Source organism: Macaca thibetana, chromosome 15, assembly GCF_024542745.1.
Source record: "Macaca thibetana thibetana isolate TM-01 chromosome 15, ASM2454274v1, whole genome shotgun sequence".
NCBI lineage: Eukaryota > Metazoa > Chordata > Mammalia > Primates > Cercopithecidae > Macaca > Macaca thibetana.
This window is the reverse complement of record NC_065592.1, coordinates 70,641,440-70,661,121: the sequence shown is the minus strand read 5'-3', so window position 1 is coordinate 70,661,121 and position 19,682 is coordinate 70,641,440. Positions and strand designations below refer to the sequence as shown.

Genomic DNA, 19,682 nt, shown 5'->3' with positions numbered 1-19,682 from the left:
CTAAGTAAAAATGCTACAGTGTTGAGTCAAAAAAAAAAAAAAAAAAAGCTTTGGAAAAAAGAACCCTTCATTTAATAAAGGTAAAACATTCTTCACAATCATGATAGATATGCCAGTGTTTGTTCTGAAAAATACTGCTTTGGTCTTATGCTTCAAAATGACTTCAGTGGTTTGCAATATAATGATTATGAATTACTTCAAATACATATTTTTCACAATGACAGCTTTAATTGATATGCTCTAATTATTTTGGATTTAACTAAATAGCTTATTATTTCCAATCATGAGTACTTTCTATTTGTTATATTAACACAATATATTTTCAATCATTTTTAGATATATTTCCAAATGTCATGTGAAAGTAGTATTTGCTTTGTCAGTGTCATAAGAGGTATTTCATGTGAGATAACAAATGTTTTAGTACTGCATAATTTAATGATGATAAGCATTTTTGTCATTGTCAGTCACAGTATTAGTATTTTATTTAAGTAATGCATTTAATTTATTCTAGAGTAAGTTTATACACTATTATATAAATAGAGACTTATAAATTCTAGCTGCTTCTGAACCAGGAAGGCAGTAAGGCAGTTTTCCCCTGAAAAGAATTTTTATTTGTTGTTTATTTTGTTTTATTGCTCAGTGTGAATGCCTGGTGTCTTGAGAAAATGGAAGCTCTTATTATATAAGTCTTTTGTGACAGACACAACACTTTTATAGTAATTGTATAATTAACTCTCATAATGTGATACTTTAAGGAAAAAGATGACATGCTGTGTTATATTCAGCAACGTAGTCAGATGTCCTAATTCACTAGTCTCAAGTGTTTCATTTCTGAACTGCTTACACATTTCCAGTTTTGTCCAAATCCTTCAAGAAATTTAATGATCATTAAGCAATTTTGCCTGAGAATAATTATAAAAATATGTGTAGATGTACATAACCATAATACAAACCATTTGACAGTTAGATTTGAGCTGGTTTTACCAGATCTTGCCAACTTTCATCATAGGAGAATGCACATTTCTTTCAGACTCTCTTGGTGCATATAAAAGAGATTTAGAATGGGTGTTTGGCTGAGCACATTTCAAATACAATGTAAATTTTAGATACATCTGAGAAACTTTAAAAAAAATTTAGATAACCTTTAAATCCCTCACTCACTTTTAGGAAGTAAGAAATTAGATGATATTTGAAGATTATTTCCTTGGAGAGAGCTGTGCTGCCCCCACTGACTTTAAAAACATTTGAGGTGTAACCTATTCATCCCAAGTCAAGATAGAAAGACTCCAAGGAAACCATGTGGATGATTAAATTAAACACCTATGCTACAGTTCACAGAACATTTCAACCTCACCACTTGAGAAATAGAAAGGGTAAGAAAAAATCCTAACAAAAGGAAGCCCAGGCAGGCATGAACAGATCTCAAGAAAGAGAAACTAGAGATTAACTCAGGATACTTCAGGGCCAAGGAAGGGTTAAGCAATGGATCTCAGTAGAGTTCACCACTTGCATAACCAATGCTGCTCTAATGTGTCTCTTGCAATTGATGGTGTCTCTGGAGAAACCACAAATGTACTGATAAGAAAGTGCCAGCTTTAAATAATAACCAGTCCAAGCCAATGCCCGTTAACTAAAAATTTGGCTGTTCCTCACACATTTCTCTCACCATGTCCCAAAGCCAAACATTCTGAAACTGCCTTTGGCTAGCTGGACGAAGAGAAATAGTACAAAGATTGAACAAGGAGATGGAAGGAAGCTGATGACTCCATCTTTCTTAGACTACTAGCCTACAAATGGCACAAACTTGGCCAAGAAGAGAGGTCTCAGCATTAAATAACCATGGGACTGGACATAAACTGACATTGTTTAAAAGATCTGAAATGATTGTGAACATATTTTTTAGCATCTAAAAATTACTGGAAAAGTCAAATGACCTGCCTAAGTTTCTCAAGAGTCATGGAAAAAAACTGTTTTAATAGAGTGAATTAAAAAAGACAAAGATAGACAAAAAATCATTTTGTTTATCTTAGCCCACAATCTGTGCTCATCCGGAGCAGTCACAGTACAGTTACAGTAATAAACCTGCCATCACAAGGGGGCACTGTTTTCTCAGTGGAGGAGCACTGTCAGTAATTGCATACAGCAAAATCTGAACCTCCCCACGATTTCAGTGTAGTTTTTACAATAGACAATATTATGTATCATGACTTTGACACAACTATCACGGTGGGGACTGGATTCCATGTACATTATACATTTACAAGAATTATTTCCTCAGAAAAAGGAAGTTGTGGTCTCACAAGCAAGTAAGACACTTGGTTTAGCGAGTGTCTTAAAAAAAAAAAAAAAAGACATGAGAAGGATATGAAATTGCAACACACCACAAAATCTACAGTGCTTCTCAGGTGACAGAGAAATAGCTCCAATCGATTTTAACATCCCATTAAAGCCAGCCAGCAAACCAGAGAATGTATTGTCTGCAATAATAAAGAATTTCTCTAGAGACTTGGCCTTGGTAAAATAAATAAAAAGGGGTAATTCTTTCTATTAATTCAGTTCACTCTGGCCATTGATAGGAATTAGAGTCAGATTCCTGAAAATCTTACACTTGGGGGGAAATGTCTACTATAAATAAATAGAAAGTGAAATACAATGTGAATGATTATATTATGTCATATATCTGTAGGTAACCAAAATTTCTTCTTCCAGTAATTAAAATATATGTTTAGTGAATGAATGGGGACTTTTCATCATGTTGTTAAAAATAGTTGTTTGAGATAAAAGCACAGGCATTAAAGCTGGGGGGAAAGAGAGGCAGATAGAATTTGACCTTTTCCAAACTGTCGGGGAAATAAAGATTCTGTAGTTCGCAAACATGGCTCACCATCATGGAGAGACACATAGGTACCTCCTTCCAACAGTATTTTGGCTGTGCTAAGTTTCTATACAAAAGTACCAAAACACAATTAATATTTGGTCAGGTGTAAGCATGTCACATGTATTATAAAATATAAAAGGATAAGAGAAGAACATACATGTTCAGATAATATATGTGGAAGCATTTGTTATAATAATATATGGCACATAAGGTGATTCTCGCTGACACTGTCTATTGAAAAATTTTGAACATTGAACTTACCACGGTTATGGCAAAAATATATTTTTTCTAAAAATATTTATGTAAATACATATGCACATATATGTAATAGAAACTGCTAAAGTATTAATGAAATAAAATAATAGAGATTGAAGTTTCCAGTAAAAGGCATTGAACTAAATGGTGAAATATGAGAGTATTACCTCTTACTTTGATATGAATTGCCTTTTTCTCCTTTAGATGAGGGTGATTATTTTGTTTTTCCTAATGGATTTTGTTTCCACTGATGAATTTTAAACATGACTTACAAATATATTGGATTACACGTTTCTTATTCCTATAATATTTCCCACCTGTCCATTGATGGGTAATATGGTTTGACTTTGCCCCCACCCAAATCTCATCTTGAATTTCCATGTGTTGTGGGAGGGATCTGGTGGGAGGTAATCATGAGGGTGGGTCTTTCTCGTGCTGTTCTTATGATAGTGAATAAGTCTCACAAGATCTGATGGTTTTTAAAAAATGAAGTCTCACTGCACAAGCTCTCTTCTCTTGTCTGCTGCCATGTGAGACATGCCTTTCACCTTCTGCCATGATTGTGAGGCCTCCCCAGCCATGTGGAACTGTAAGTCCGTTAAACCTCCTTTTTATTTTAAATTGCTCAGTCTTGGGTATGTCTTTATCAGCAGTGTGAAAACAGACTGATAGAGTAAACTGGTATCAGTAGAGTGGCGTGCTGCTGAAAAGATACCTAAAAATTTGTGGAATTGACTTTAGAACTGTGTAACAGGCAGAGGTTGCAACAGTTTGGAGGGCTCAGAAGAAGACAAGAAAATGTAGGAAAGTTTGAAATTCCCTAGAGACTTGTTGAATGGCTTTTACCAAAATGCTGATAATGATATGGACAATGAAATCCAGGCTGAGGGGGTCTCAGATGGAGATGAGGAACTTGTTGGGAACTGTAGCAAAAGTGATTCTTGCTATTTCTTACCAAAGAGACTGGTGGCATTCTGGTCATGCCTTAGAAATTTGTGAAACTTTGAACTTGAGGGAGATGATTTAGGATATCTGGTGGAAGAAATTTCTAAGCAGTAAAGTATTCAAGAGGTGACTTGGGTGCTGTTAAAGGCATTCAATTTTATAAGGAAAACAGAATATAAAAGAAAATCCCATTTTCTGTGTAGAAATTAAAGCTGGTTGCAGAAATTTGCATAAGTAACAAGGATTCAAATTCTAATCACCAGGACAATGAGAAAAATGTCTCCAGGGCATGTCAGAGGTCTTCACGGCAACCTCTGCCATCACAGACCCAGAGGCCTCGGAGGAAAAAGTGGTTTTTGTGGGTGGGGCCCAGGTTCCTTGGGCTGTGTGCAGCCTAGGGACTTGATGCCCTGTGTCCCAGCTGCTCCAGCTCTGGCTGAAAGGGGCCAATATAGAGCTCGGGCCATGGCTTCAGTGGGTGCAAGCCCCAAGTCTAGGCAGCTTCCATGTGGTGTTGAGCCTGTGACTACACAAAAGTCAAGAATTGGAGTTAGGGAACCTCTGCCCAGATTTCAAGTGTATGGAAACGCCTGGAAGTCCAGGAAGAGGTTTGCTGCAGGGGTGGGTTGCTCATGGAGAACCTCTGCTAGGGCAGTGTGGAAGGGAAATGTGGGGTTGGATCCTCCACAGAGAGTTCCCACTGGGGTGCTGCCTAGTGGAGCTGTGAGAAGAGAGCCACCATCCTCCAGACCCCAGAATGGTAGATCCACTGACAGCTTATATCGTGCGCTTGGAAAAGCCACAGACACTGAATGCCAGCCTGTGAAAGCAGCTGGAAGGGAGGCTGTACCCTGCAAAGCCACAGGGGCAGAGCAGCCCAAGACCATGGGAACCCATCTTTTCCATCAGCATGACCAGGATGTGAGGCATGGAGTCAAAGGAGATCATTTTGGAGCTTTAAGATTTGACCGCCCTGGTGAACTTTGAATTTGCACGGGGTCCGTAGGCCCTTTGTTTTGGTCAATGTCTCCCATTTGGAATGGCTGTATTGCCCCAATGCCTGTATCCCTATTGTATCTACGAAGTAACTAATTTGCTTTTGATTTTACAGGCTCATAGGTGGAAGGGACTTGCCTTGTCTCAGATGAAACTTTGGACTGTGGACTTCTGAGTTAATACTGAAATGAATTAAGACTTTGGGGTACTGTTAGGGAGACATGATTGGTTTTGAAATATGAGAACATAAGATTTAGGAGGGGCCAGGGATAGAAAAATATGGTTTGGCTGTGTCCCCATCCAAATTTCATCTTGAATTTCCATGTGTTGTGGGAGGGCAAAGGTGGGAGGTAATTAATCATGGGGGCAGGTCTTTTCTGTGCTGTTCTCCTGATAGTAAATAAGTCTCACAAGATCTGATGGTTTTTAAAAAACTGGAATTTCCCTGCAAAAGCTTTCTTATCCTGTCTGCCGCCCTGTGAGATGTGCTTCTCACTTTCCACCATGATCGTGAGACCTCCCCAGACATGTGGAACTGTAAGTCTCTTAAACCTCTTTCTTTTGTAAATTGCTCCAGTCTCAGGTATGTCTTTATCAGAAGCATGAAAATGGACTAACACAATGGCTTTGACAAGATTTTGTGAGTAAAATGTTAAGATAGGTGAGAAGGTGAGAAAGGAGTCAAATATATTTCTAGGTTTCTTTTGGGGAAACTGGGTAGATGACCCTTTAACAGAAATGGGAAAACAAAAGAAAGGGGTTTGTGCGAAAATATTGGGAAAACATTATGAACTCAATTTTCACATATTGTAAGGTAAGAAGCTAGTGTGCTATCAAATAGATATGTTGATTTGTTTATCAGAAATGAGGCCTTAGGGGTACATATTGATTTGAGTGTCACGAAATAGAAATGACCCTTGAAGCTACAAGGGTAGATGAGTTCTATCATGAAAGCTATAGACTGAAAAGAGAAGAAACATGAGTGACTAGACTAATGTTAACCCCTAGGAGGGATACCTGGGAGAAGGGAAGGCTCAGGGGAATAAGAAGGGTCAAATATAGGAGGGGCCTGGTGATGGGTGAGAAAAGGACTGGAGTCCACATGGAGAATCTATCCAATAGAAAAATTACAGTTGAGAAAATCTTGGTTTTGATCAATGGGGCCTTGTGTCCTGAACACTGCCCATGGATTATTTAGTGAAGATACAAACCAAGTAATTTGTCATACTCACATTCCGCTTCATCTTCACCTTCGGACTCTATGGTTTGTCATTTTATTCATAAGCAACCTTGAACTTTGAGTACAAAGCTGCTTAAATCTTCATTGTGTTCTGGGAAAGTAGCAAACTAACTTTTCCCTATTTAAGTGTTTGGTAGATAGTAGATAACACAGATATCTTTGTGAAGTGAAAGACTACTCAGAAAAAAACCAATACAAAATGAGAGACCAAAACTGATTAATCTATCTGTCCTTGTCTTTCTGTAGAGGAAAAATATGGACAAATTGCAGGGTCCAAGTATAGAGAACATAGTGCCAGGTAGTAATTTTTTTAAGACAAGCTAAATAATATGGACTATGACTTGGTTAGGCAGAAATTGATCCCCAAAATATAGTTGAATTTAAGTGAATTATCTAACAGCTGAGTGTCCTGTGAAAAATGCCATAATCAATATTTTGCTGGTTAATACTGAGTGTCAGTGCGATTGAATTGAAGGATGCAAGTATTGATCCTGGTTGTGTCTGTGTGGGTGTTGCCAAAGGAGATTAACATTTGAGTCAGTGGGCTGGGGAAGGCAGACCCACCCTTAATCTGGTGGGCACCATCTAATTAGCTGCGAGTGAATATAAAGCAGGCCGAAAAATCTGAAAAGGCAAGACGGTCCTAGCCTCACAGCCTACATCTTTCTCCAGTGACGGATGCTTCCTGCCCTGGAACATTGGACTCTAAGTTCTTCAGTTTTGAGACTCGGACTGGCTCTCCTCCTCCTCAAACTTGCAGACAGCCTATTGTGGAATACTTAATAAACTCCATATACATATATATATCCTATTAGTTCTGTCCCTAATACAAATACATCATTAAGGATTCACCGAGTTGTGCCAGCAGAGCCTATTTTTCTTTTTTTATAGAGTTTACTACATTCATAGATCAAAGGAATGATGTAGACACAATATATATCTGTTTTTCAGAAAGGTGTGCATATTTTTTGAAGACAAGAGATGGTGAATTGATTTCTGGATAACAGAACATTTAAAAGGATTTTGAATTGTTTCAGCATTATTAGGTTTTCAATGAGAAGTCTCAAATAAGTGGAATCAGGAATTAGGAATGTTTTCATATTAAAGATTTGATGAAAGCTGGCTAGCTGGAATGTCTTGAATTTGTCACTTAACATCCTACCTGCCTGGTTTTGGATTTGAACTGAAGGTTGATTAAATGTAAGCTACTATTGGAAGGAGTAGGAATGGGAACATCTAGATTAATACTCAACAAAGGATGTTATCTGATACACTGAAAAACAACTATTTTATAGAATTGGTGGTTCACACATGCAGAAACAACTTGGGTTAAATGGTTTCTTACTATAGCCATTTAATTTTCCTCTTTTCTCCTCATAGTATAACATCTGGTAGCCCAAAACTAAAGACATTACTAAGAAAAAAATTAGTAAGCTTATCCATGACTAAGGGATTCTACAATACAGTGATCATAAATGATGTGTGTCAACAGATGGCAACTTGCCAAAGTATCTTTGGAGCTATTCTATGGGACACAAGTTATCCTTCCCTATTATTTGGTACTTTGATTCTCTATATAACTACCTTCCTGAAATTCTTTCACTCCCTAGACTTTCCAGAATAGGAATATTCAAATAAGATCACTAGGGACTCTTCTAAGTCTCCTCAAACTCTTGCTATAGTGAATTTTTTTCCACATCAGCCACATGTACAAGCTTATTTGTATGTATAAATGTAAAAACACACTTGCTACCTTGCAACATGCAATATATCTGTTCAATCTAATGCTTAGAATTAGTGTTTTTGAAGAGTCCTTGAGTATCAAATAGAACTTCTGGAAGTAGATAAAAATCAGGAAAAGCAGGGGATTTTTAGGATTGAGATTCCCAAAATCTTATTCTAATTAATTTCTATACATGACTTTGTTGTTATATCTTTTTACATTTCAACTGTATGCAGTTTATATTTTTTACTACTATAAAGATAGTAGTAAATTTGCATGATTTTATAGCAATGTATATGAACTTGGGTGCAGATTGAGCATTTGTAACTAATGAAGTATTCCACCCAAACCTCCACTAATCAGAAAGTGAGGGCATGAGAAGTGCTGCTGAGTCTGTAGTTTACATGAACTGGGGAAGTTGAAATTAACTAATGGTGACCTGGATGTGATAAATATTTTAAGGAGCATGTAAGTGTGTGTGTGTGTATGAGTGTGTTTCTGTATGTGTACCTGTAAATGAGGGAGGGAGGGAGAGAGAGACAGAGAGAGACAGAGAGAGAGAGAGAGAGAGAGAGAGAGAGAGAGAGAGAGAGAGAGCGCGATGGCAAATTGGGAGGAGTGTTGCTCAGAAACATGATACCAAGAAATACTAATGCTATATACTGGTAAGAGAGAAACAATGCATCGAAACATAATGGTTACATATTTGACTTTATGGCATAAAATTTATATATAATAAGTATAGTGTATTAGCTTTTTAAAAATCATAGCTTCAGATCTCTTCGTGGATCCTCACTCAACTATTGCTTGTGAGCCAAGGTGTAAATATATATAATATTCTAAAAATTAGCTGTAAGTAATACTAGCACAATTTTAAAATTAAAAAATATTACTTTCCATTCCAGCACATAATTTTCATTTTATATCTATGAGTTTTAATAGCACTCCTATTACTAGAGTAATGAGAAGGAAAAGTGAAATCATATTATACGTTTTTTCAAAAAAGAATTATTCTATAATTAGCCAAGCAATGATGTTGATATCTTTTGAGTCATGCTAGTTGTACATTAAAACCAAGTCAAAGACTGTATTATATTGAGCATTAAAGAGAAAAATTAGAATGAGTGAGACTTACCAGTGTACAGCCTCCCCCCACAAGATGATTTTATGGCTGGAGGATGAAAAGTATCAAACTCCTCAAGATTTCCCTGGAAGGAAAAGTGAGAGATAGCTTTAATTCACATTTTCTGGCAGTTGTATTATGTCACATTTAAGTCAGTTGTTCAGATAAAAAAGGAGAACAGTAAAAACTACCTTAGAGATAAATGAAGTTAACAAATTAATGCTAAGAAATGATATCCTAAAATGAGAGTCTATATTATTTCCTTGATGTAAAGTATTGTAGCCAATAATATTTAAAGAATATACAGAATCTTTTGGAAGAATCAATATCATTAAAATGGCTATACTGCCCAAAGCAATCTACAGATTAAATGCTGTTCCTATTTCACTACTAATGTCATTCTTCACAGAATAAGAAAAAACTATTCTAAAATTCATATGGAAAAAAAAATTTGCTCTGATATAAAAGCTCATGCTGTAGGATATTAATTTGTTGACTAACTACAAACCCACTTTTTTAAAATGGCAAACGATTGTCTTCAATTCACAAATAAAGCTAAAACTAAATTTATCTGCAATTCTATCTTTCTTACAATAACCTCTAATTATTTAACCACTATTCCTTTCACTAAATCATTTCTTCCACATAAATTCTTGCCTTTTACTCTTTCTTCTTCTCACATTCTGTCTCAGCTCCTGGTTCTACTTTTTTTTTTTTTTTTTTAAGAACTTTTAAGTTCAGGGGTACATGTGTGCAGGTTTGTTACATAGGGAAACATATGTGTCACAGGCGTTTGTTGTGCAGATTATTTCATCACCAGGGTATTAAGCCTAATATCCATTAGTTACTTTTCCTGATCCTCTCCCTCCTCTCAACCTCCCCCCTCCAATAGGCCCCAGTGTATGTTATTACCATCTGTGTGTCATGTGTTCTCATCATTAAGCTCCCACTTATAAGTGAGAAAATGTAGTATTTGGCTTTCTGTTCCTTTAGTTTTCTAAGGATAATGGTCTCTGGCTCCATCCAAGTCCCTGCACAGGACATGATTTTGTTCTTTTTTTATGGCTGCATAGTATTCCATATATATATGTAGCACATTTTCTTTATGCAGTCTATTATTGATGGTCATTTAGGTTGATTACATGTCTTTGCTGTTGTGAATAGTGCTGCAATGAACATACACGTGCATATGTCTTTATAATAGAACAATTCATATTTCTTTGAGTATATAGTAATAGGATTGCTAGTAATAGGATTGTTGGATCGATATTATTTTTGACTTAAGGTCTTTGAGTAGTCTCCACACTGTCTTCCACTGTGGTTGAACTAATTTACACTCCTACCAACAGTGTATAAGCATTCCTTTTTCTCTACAACCTTGCCAGCTTGTACTATTTTTGACTTTTTATGATAGCCATTTTGACTGGTGTGAGATAATATCTCATTGTGGCTTTAATTTGCATTTCTCTAATGATCAGTGATGAGCTTTTTCCCAATACGGTTGTTGGCCACATGTAGGTCTTCTTTTGAGAAGTGCCTGTTCATGGCCTTTGCCCACTTTTTAATGGGGTTTTTTTTTTTTCTTATAAATTTGTTTATGTTCCTTATGGATACTGGATATTAGACCTTTGTTATAGGAATAGTTTGCAAAAATATCAAATATCCTCCCATTCTGTAAGTCGTCTATCTGTTGATAATTTCTTTTGCTGTGCAGAAGCTCTTTAGTTTAATTAGATCTCATTTGTTGATTTTTACTTTTGTTGCAATAGCTGTTGGCATCTTTGTCATGAATTCTTTACCCATGCCTATGTCCTGAGTGGTATTGCCTAGGTTATCTTCTGGGTTTTTTTTTTTTATATATATATATAGTTTTAGGTTTTACATTTAAGTCTTTAATTTCTGGCTCTTCTTACTTCCCTATCTAGGTTGACCCTTGGTCTACCTCTCCACACCCTCATCATTTCAGCCTTCCTTCAGTCTCACCACCCTGCTAATTAACAACTCCAGACCTATCTTACAGTCCATTTCCCCCATCCCAAATGTTATGGTGCCCAACTATGCTAGCTTAAGTTCCTTATTCATGAAATTCCTTATTAGTGGTTTCCTGCTTAATAATAACAGTATACTTCATTTAAAAATTAGGCATGAAAAGATAAGTGAGTAAATACCAGCAAGACAGCATGCTTCTGACAACTAACTTTGGCCCTTGTTCAGGAAGCAGAAAACCTATATCTTCATTTGTTTGTGTTTAAAACTTCAGAGGACATAGGTAAGTGTCTAAATCATGGGGTGGAACATACCTGACCAATGAATATTTCAGATTCCCACTGGTCTGTAGGTCTAAAATAAGCTTTATTCTTGGATATTCAACATTGGTATCTGGCAGTACACCCACTGATACTCATACTGCATATCTCCCAAATAAATGTAGTATTAAGTATTTCAATGAAAGATACACATTTATTAATTATTTTAATAAAAGTCAGGACAGGTTAGGGCTGACAGTCTACATACACTAGTGGAATCTCTGCTTTCTCAGGCCTATTTGGATCCCTTTCTTCTTGACATCTAAGACATAAAAATGGTAGATTGTTGACAGGTAAATGATCATCAACATGTTACCCACATACTTAATTCCCTGATGTATTTTACTGTTAAGCCTGGATAAACATTCTGAAGTCCATTTGCTTATTAAGCATCAAGTTTATCAGCATTTAAGCATCATATTCAGATCGTAGTCCACTGTAAAACGAACTGATCACTTAGATATCAAATCAAATAGCAGCAAGGCACACACACACACACTCATGCACACACACACACACATATTTTGCCAGGGTTCTACAAACAGCACAAGTAATTTTTATTTTATTTTATTTTATCTCATTTTATTTTATTTTTGAGATAGAGTTTGGTTTTGTCACCAGGCTGGAGTGCAGTGGTGCGATCTCAGCTCACTACAACCTCCGCTTCCTGGGTTCAAGTGATTCTCCTACCTCAGCCTCCCAAGTAGCTGGGATTACCGGCATGTGCCACCACACCCAGCTAATTTTTGTATTTTTAGTAGAGACAGGATTTCATCATGTCAGGATGGTCTTGCTCTCTTGACCTCGTGATCTGCCCACCTGGGCCTCCCAAAGTGCTGGGATTACTGGCTTGAGCCAGATTCTTATTATTTATGTATTTATTTATTTAGATAGGACCTTACTCTGTTTCTCAAGGTGAGTGCGGTGGTATGATCATGGTTCACTGCAGCTTCAATCTCCCAGGTTTAAGTGATCCTACCAACCCAGTCTCCTTGAAGTAGCTGGAACTACAGGTATGTGCCACCATGCCTAGCTAATTTTTTAATGTTTTGTTTTGTAGAGACGGGGATTCACTATGTTGCCCAGAATGGTCTTGAACTCCTGGACTCAAACAGTCCTTGTGGCTCAGCTTCCCAAAGTGCTGGGATTATAGCACCATGCACCACAAAATAATATTTAAAATAGAAAACTGATATGGCTTGGATCTTTGTCCCCACCCAATCTCATATCAAATCACAATCCTCAATGTTGGAGGTGGGGCCTGGTGGGAGGTGATTATATCATGGGGTCAGTTTCTAATATTTTAACACCATCCCCCTTGGTGGTGTTGTAGCATGAGTGTGTAACCATGAGATCTGGTTGTTTAAAAGTGTGCAGCACCTTTCTGTACCCTTCCTCCTGTTCTGGACATATGCAGATGCCTGCTCCAGCTTCACCTTCTGCCATGAGTAAAAGCTCCCTGAGGCCTCCCTAGCCATGCTTTTGTGTATTGTGGAAATGTAAACGAATTAAACCTCTTTTCGTTATAAATTACTCAGTCTTGAGTATTTCTTTATAGCAGTGAAAAAACAAGCTAATTCAGAAACTGACACATTCACTTTACATTTAAGGGTGGTTTAACCAAGACAAGTTTTCCATGGGAATTGACGACTAATATTTGAGAGAGCATCAATCTTTGTTTTCTTGGAAAATATGTCATTTATCTTACATGCAAAAAGATGTTTTGTTAACCTGAAACTTCAATATCTAGAAAATAATTCTATTGAAGGTAGCTTTAAAGAGAGTTCAAATATCTCATCTTAAATGAGAAAGAAAAACAAAACAAACAAATCTCTTAAAGGCTTTGTATCCTTTATAGTTATTATGTTCTTCATTTTCTTTTCAGTCATGTTCTCTCAAAAAGTAGTTTAATTTCACTACCTCTATTTCCAAACCTTTTCGTCACACCTTGTACATGAGAATCTATCTACTGACATTGACATGTCTGAAATTGCCAATGACCTTCATATTGATAATTCCAAATGCAGACTTGCATTTATTTTATCTGTCACATCTAATATTTTGTTCTACTGAACATGGGTACCATTTTACAACTTTTCTCCTAACTTCCATGATGCTACTGTTCTCTTTTTTTCTTCCTATAACTCGATTTATTCCCTCTTAATTATAGATCATGTATATCTCATAATATTTCTTCTCAGGACTTCATCTTTAACATTTTGCCCTTATCATTCTATAACATCTCTCATGATGGCTTAATACAAAGCCATGGCTTGAATAATAGCCTATTACTGTAATTCCCAAATAGATAGCCCCTAAATTGGACATTTTTACATGAATATCCTAAAGACACCTTTGATTCAACTTGTGAAAATATCCAATTACCTTTATTCTATTAATCTGATTTAGTGTTCTCTATCTCAGTGAACAATAACAATAGGTAACATTGATTAAGCACTTATGATGTATCTTACACTTCTGATATCTTATGTGGTTACTCCACAATCTCATATTGGAGATACTAATATTATCACCATTTTGAAAATCACAGAACTGATCCTCAAAGAGGTAAAATTACTTGCCTGAAATCACACAGCTAATAATTATTGGAGATGGGACCTGATCAGACTGCCTACACACTTTACTATTACACCTTGAAAATATTTGCCCAGTTGCACAAATCAGATAATTTGAACTCACTTTATATTTTTCTTTTATTCATCTATTCTCAGAGAACTGTAATCACTTAGTTCTCTAGATTACGGGTATAAAACATTGTATTATTATTGTATCTATTCTCTCCCCTCAATCCTTATGGCCCTGACCTTGGTTTAGATCTTCACTTATCTCCCAGATTGTGTGAACAATTATTGCCCTTTACACTAGCCTCTAACACTGACCATAAACTTTAATCTCTGATCTTGATTCTAAACACTTTATTCTTGTGTTGCTTACAATGAGTCTAGGTACAAAAATGTATGACAATGAAAAAAGTTACCCTAAATGCCATCTTAGTTTTCAATTGGCTACATAAAAAAGGTGTATAGGCATGTGGTAGGTTTGTTGTTCACAACACTCTTCCCATCTCTATAACTCAATTTCCTATAGAATTAAATTCAAATCATCAACATTATAATTGAATTCCCAAAAAACTTGAAATCATCTACAAAAATTATGAAATAAAAGTGATTATCCTATTTCTATTGTGACAATTTAAAACTTTTATTTGAATCAACAGAAAATGAATACAAAGAAAGACCATACTTTATTTGTCAGGTAAAGACTAAAAAATCCCAATTGTCCATGTCCCTATAGCCAATTATTTGAATACTATGCCAAAATAAAGTATTGAGAAAAAAGTATCCATATGAGTTTTCTCTACCAAAATGTAAGGTATATAAATCTCTACCAAAATGTAAGGTATATAAATCTCTATTATCTGTGTATGTTTACATATATACAATAGAAGTTGCAATATAAAATGGGGAAAGTTACACAAATAAGCTAGATTACTATTATGAATTCAAACTCATTTTAATTTCCACCTGAAAAATATTTTCGTTATATGAAGAACACTTAGCTTATGATCTAAACTCCTGGGTTAAAATGTCCTATCTATCTGTGTTCTAAGAAAAGTCACTAAGTATGGCCCTCAGTTTTCTTTTATGAGGGAAAAAAACAAAGGGGTATGATTTTACTACATGAATTCTAAGACTTTTTTTTTATTCTGCTTTAACCTTCTGACTGAGATAAATTTATCAAATTGGATACGACTGCTTTTGTATCATCATGTGAATCATAGAGAGGACAAAATTTAAAGATTAAAACAATCAATAAAACAGTATTATGTCTGTTTGTCAAACAAAGAATATGAGACATCTGTGATTTAAAATTTGAGCTTCACAATTTTAATTTTTCTAACTTCTAAAGAAAAAATTCAGAAGCTTAAATGCCATTCTCCTAAATTGCCTTTAGTTCAAATGCATAGCAGTCAGAATTTCAAAGGCGTACACATTGTTTTTAGTAATGCATAGCTTTGCTGCAAAGTGAGGATAGGACTGGAATGAAAATAGTGAATGACAGCAGCAAAATCAGTGTTTGGTAGGTAAAACTCTATCTAGAAAACGAAGCTCAAATTAGAGAAAGAAGTGACAGAAGCAAGCTTTTTTTGGTTAAACGGATTCATAAAAATGAATGTGCTGTTGACCAGAGAACTCGAAAGTCTTCCCAGTTTGTTGTAGTTTGATGTTATTGAATTAGGAACACTGACAGTTTTTATACATGCTGGATGTAGCTTTGAATAAATGGATAGCCATCCAGCACATTCAACAATTGGTCGAAACATTTTAGATACACCTAATAAGGGGTCCCAGGAGCAGATGTGCTTCTGCCCAGACTACATACTGAGAATTCCAATTATACAGGCAGCCAAATTGCTATAACCTAATTGCCAGTACCCTGAGTGTAGGATGCAATCACGGCTTATTCACCCTTGTTCTTCCAAATAAACATCAGTGATCCTCTCAACTTAACACACTACCCAGCTATGTAGGGAGAATCAGCAGCAAGCTACTTAGCAACCAGAGGCTATATTTGGTTTCTGCAGGCTTGTTTATGAAATTCACATAGTTCAATTCTTCCTAAATCAGTAGTCATAGTATAAAATGGCTTAAGCATTTTCTTCCCTAGCAATAAAAGATTCTTTCAAAAATGAGAGAGAAGAAATGAATCTAGTAAAAATGTATTAAATGCAAAATTAAATTGAGCACTGATAAACCTCACTTTTAAAGGTACTCAGTCAAATTGAAATGTGCTTTTCCATCTCAGTTTCACACAAAGTGCAATATGTGCTATTTGAAAATTAGATAATCTGCTTAAGAGCTATTATTGTGCAACTCCACCCTCTTGCTAACCAAATTTACTGTAATGTGGGTGAGATTGTTTTTGTTTCACAATTTCTATTTGCTGTCTTGAAGAGTGATACATTTTTAAATGTTTTTCATTTGCTTAAAGTAAATGTATTTCACTGTTTTTGAAAAACAAGAATGTAAAAACATAATTTTTCATAAAAGCACATGCTTTCTCTAAAAGAAAAATATATTTAAACAACTCACAAAAGCACATTATGCCGCTAGTGAAAGAAAACAGCTTTTAAATATAACTATTGTAAATGATATTTTGTTTTTTCATGCCCACACAAAAATTTGTCATTTGAGAAATGTGTAGTTGTATCTTGAGGTAGCTTGAAATTATGGAAAGACTGACTATATCCTTGAAGAGGTTTCAATTTTTATTTTGAATGTGCTAGAAAGAAAATAAATAGAAATGTGAAATTCAGTGGAATTGATTTCTAGGAAAATAAGGCTCAAAAAAACAGACTTTTAGATCTTATTTACAGAAAATAGCTTTCTGAGTAGGTCAATAACCCACTTTTAAAGCACCTAAAATAAGATAGGACTACTGAAATAAGCATATTATGTTTTAGAGCAACTATTTCAAATTTTTTATTTTCTAGCGTATAAAATCAAGGAGTGGAGAAGGTGCAAAATCCTTCAATTGCTGTGTTATATTAGAGGTTTTACTAGATTCATTACAAAATGTAATATGAGAAAGAAACATTAAAAAATCTCAGCAGTCTAGATATCAATGATATGAAAATGTCACAAACTGGTCTAATTTTACTGAAATTATAATTTTCTTTGCACAATCATATACAGAAAATGATTAAGCACTTTTACAAAACTGCATTACCTTGGACAAAGAAGAAAATTCATTTCTTAAAGTTAATGTAACTTAAATAACATATAAACTTTAGATCTATGCTGTAACCCATTAAGAGTTGCCTTCCCTATGAATCCTAAATATAACATATGATCTCATCTGCTCATGGCAAAATAACATCCTCCTTAGAAGCACATCTTCAGTGACAGAATTTCTGGAATGTATTCCTAGCTGAAGTAAAGCAGCATCTGCAGTACTACACAATCATCCTCAGAAGTATTGCTGTTTAGAAGCAGAACGACAATGAATAATGTTAAGAAATAGGGCACTGCCCCTGTGGGAACACAGTAGCAGAGGTAGCAAAATGCTAAAACTTTCTACTGCTTTTTTCCAGAGATTTAAACACCAGCAAATAAGGCCCTGTAGGCATATAAAAGATAAGAGCAAATTTAACCCCCCTTTCACCTGTTCAGCTGCCACAGGGGTCATTTCTCTATGTGTAATTTAAAATTTGTTCCATTTCTGCCATACTATTATGCAGTTCAGAGGAATCAGCATAAAGAGGCATGCAGAGATAGAAGACTCAGAGACGAATCCTCAAAGTAGATTAATCTATTAAATGCAATCTATTAAAGCACCATAGATTGCCAACTTACACAAAGGTAGCTCTATAGAGCTGCAGAAAAGAAAACTCTCTGTCCAGACCATTTCCTGAGAACTGAGAATGCTGCTATCCCTGCTCTGGGGTAGAATTCCACCCTCAGCACTTTTAGACTACTGCCATATGCTGGGATCCTTATTAAGATGCAGTTACCCTCAGGAAAGGTAACAAGCAGAGCTACTAGCAGGACTGCTAATACATTAGTGTTGGTGAAGAAACTGACAGAGATGATGCTGATTGTGGAAGGTAAAATACAAAGAACTGAGAAAATTAGAGAACCCCCAGATGAGGGAGATGCAAATAGAAGACTGAAGGCTACATGGGTAGGTGTAGCTTGGTACCAACAGTAGCATACACTGTCCTTCTCCCCACCAGACTTCATTCAAATAAATCTACATGACAAGTAATTATCCAGAATTTTAAAAATCTTGACAATAATTTATTGCAAATGGAAATAACATTTCCAGGAGATTATTTATTTACCTAATATGAATGTATTTGTGAAAAAGTCTTTGAATCCATGTAACATGTAAACAGTTGAAGAGTTTAATCTAAGAGATCAGTAAAGAAAGAACACTGAGTTTTAACTGAGAATACTTGAATTCTAATATGAGTTCTAACACAAATCAAGTGTGGTCATTCATTGGATATTTCTGAATTAGAGTACAGTTCTCATTTACACAGAGGGCAGTAAGAGCAGGTAATCTCTAGGACATAATAAAGCTCTAAAGACACAAAGCTATAGAAAATAAAATGTTTTCTGGTTGTAAATTAAAAATACAAATGTGATATTGCTTCTCTGATACACGTAGGCACCAGTTTTTACAAAACCTGCAATTTATATGTAAAACTAGTATCATATTAAACAATCAAAGTGAATAAAATCACATGGATTTGAAAGGTAGCATATCCATTGCTTTACTTAGAGATCAGAATGATGCTTGTGAAAGAAAGTCATTTTGATATTCCAACCATAAACTCCTCTCTTTCAATGTGATAATTTATCCATGGTGAGTATAGAAAACAAAGGCTGGCTATCACCAACTGGTAAAGGAGTAAAATCCTACAGCTTGGAGATCTTTGACTTCTCTCAGTGAAACTCTATAGGATTCAGAGGTTAATTTGGAGTTCCTATGAGCCTTCTAAAAAAGTCTGAAAATTTTGTGTAAAGTGCATATGCATATTTTTCTAAGATGTTTTATAGTTTAGGCCTGCAATTCAGAGTGGTTTATGATGCAAAAAAAGGTGAAATGGTGGTTCACACCTAAAGATCAAAATGACAGAAAGAAACAAGAAGAACTATGATGTTTCCAAGGAGATATTCTAGGTAAGGATGAAGCCACTGGTGCTGCAGAATCATCCCTCGATTATTTCCTGTAGGATCTATCTGCATACAGCTGCAAAATTCCAAAGTCTATTTTATCTTTAGTAAGATAAATATCCAAATTAGTGAGTGTACACAATAACTTGCAGTTCCAAAACAAGTATTTTGATCATAAGCTATGACAATTGTGATTTATATTAACTCTTCTATTTTGATTACCGGCTATTTTTTATTATTTGTAACACAGAGACAAAAGCTCAGAGTTTTTAACAAATATTTAGACCCCTCAAGTTCCCTTTGAAGAGGGTCTAACATGAGAGAGAGGAGGTCCATCTTGGGAATGTCATGAAAGATACCAGGGGAACTTCTTTCTTGTTCAACACCCTGGCCATCTGCTGTTGAAGATATTTGTAATTCACCGGAAATGTGAATGTGTGGAATGGATATTCTCCCTATAATTGTGTTTGTGAGTATTTTTAGCAGGAGTAAGAGAATAATGTCTATGAGTTT

At 35.5% G+C, this 19,682-nt stretch overlaps 1 protein-coding gene across 35 annotated transcripts in view; it reads right to left on the bottom strand.

Annotated features, from left to right (window-relative positions):
• Window positions 1–19,682, bottom strand: part of PTPRD (protein tyrosine phosphatase receptor type D) — a 2,337,809-nt gene that overhangs the window by 1,747,120 nt on the left and 571,007 nt on the right. For all 35 annotated transcript variants that reach the window (XM_050761934.1, XM_050761936.1, XM_050761930.1 and 32 more), the window contains exon 3: window positions 9,173–9,245. The gene's annotated coding sequence lies outside the window, so the exon portion shown is untranslated. The remainder of the gene's footprint in view (window positions 1–9,172; window positions 9,246–19,682) is intronic.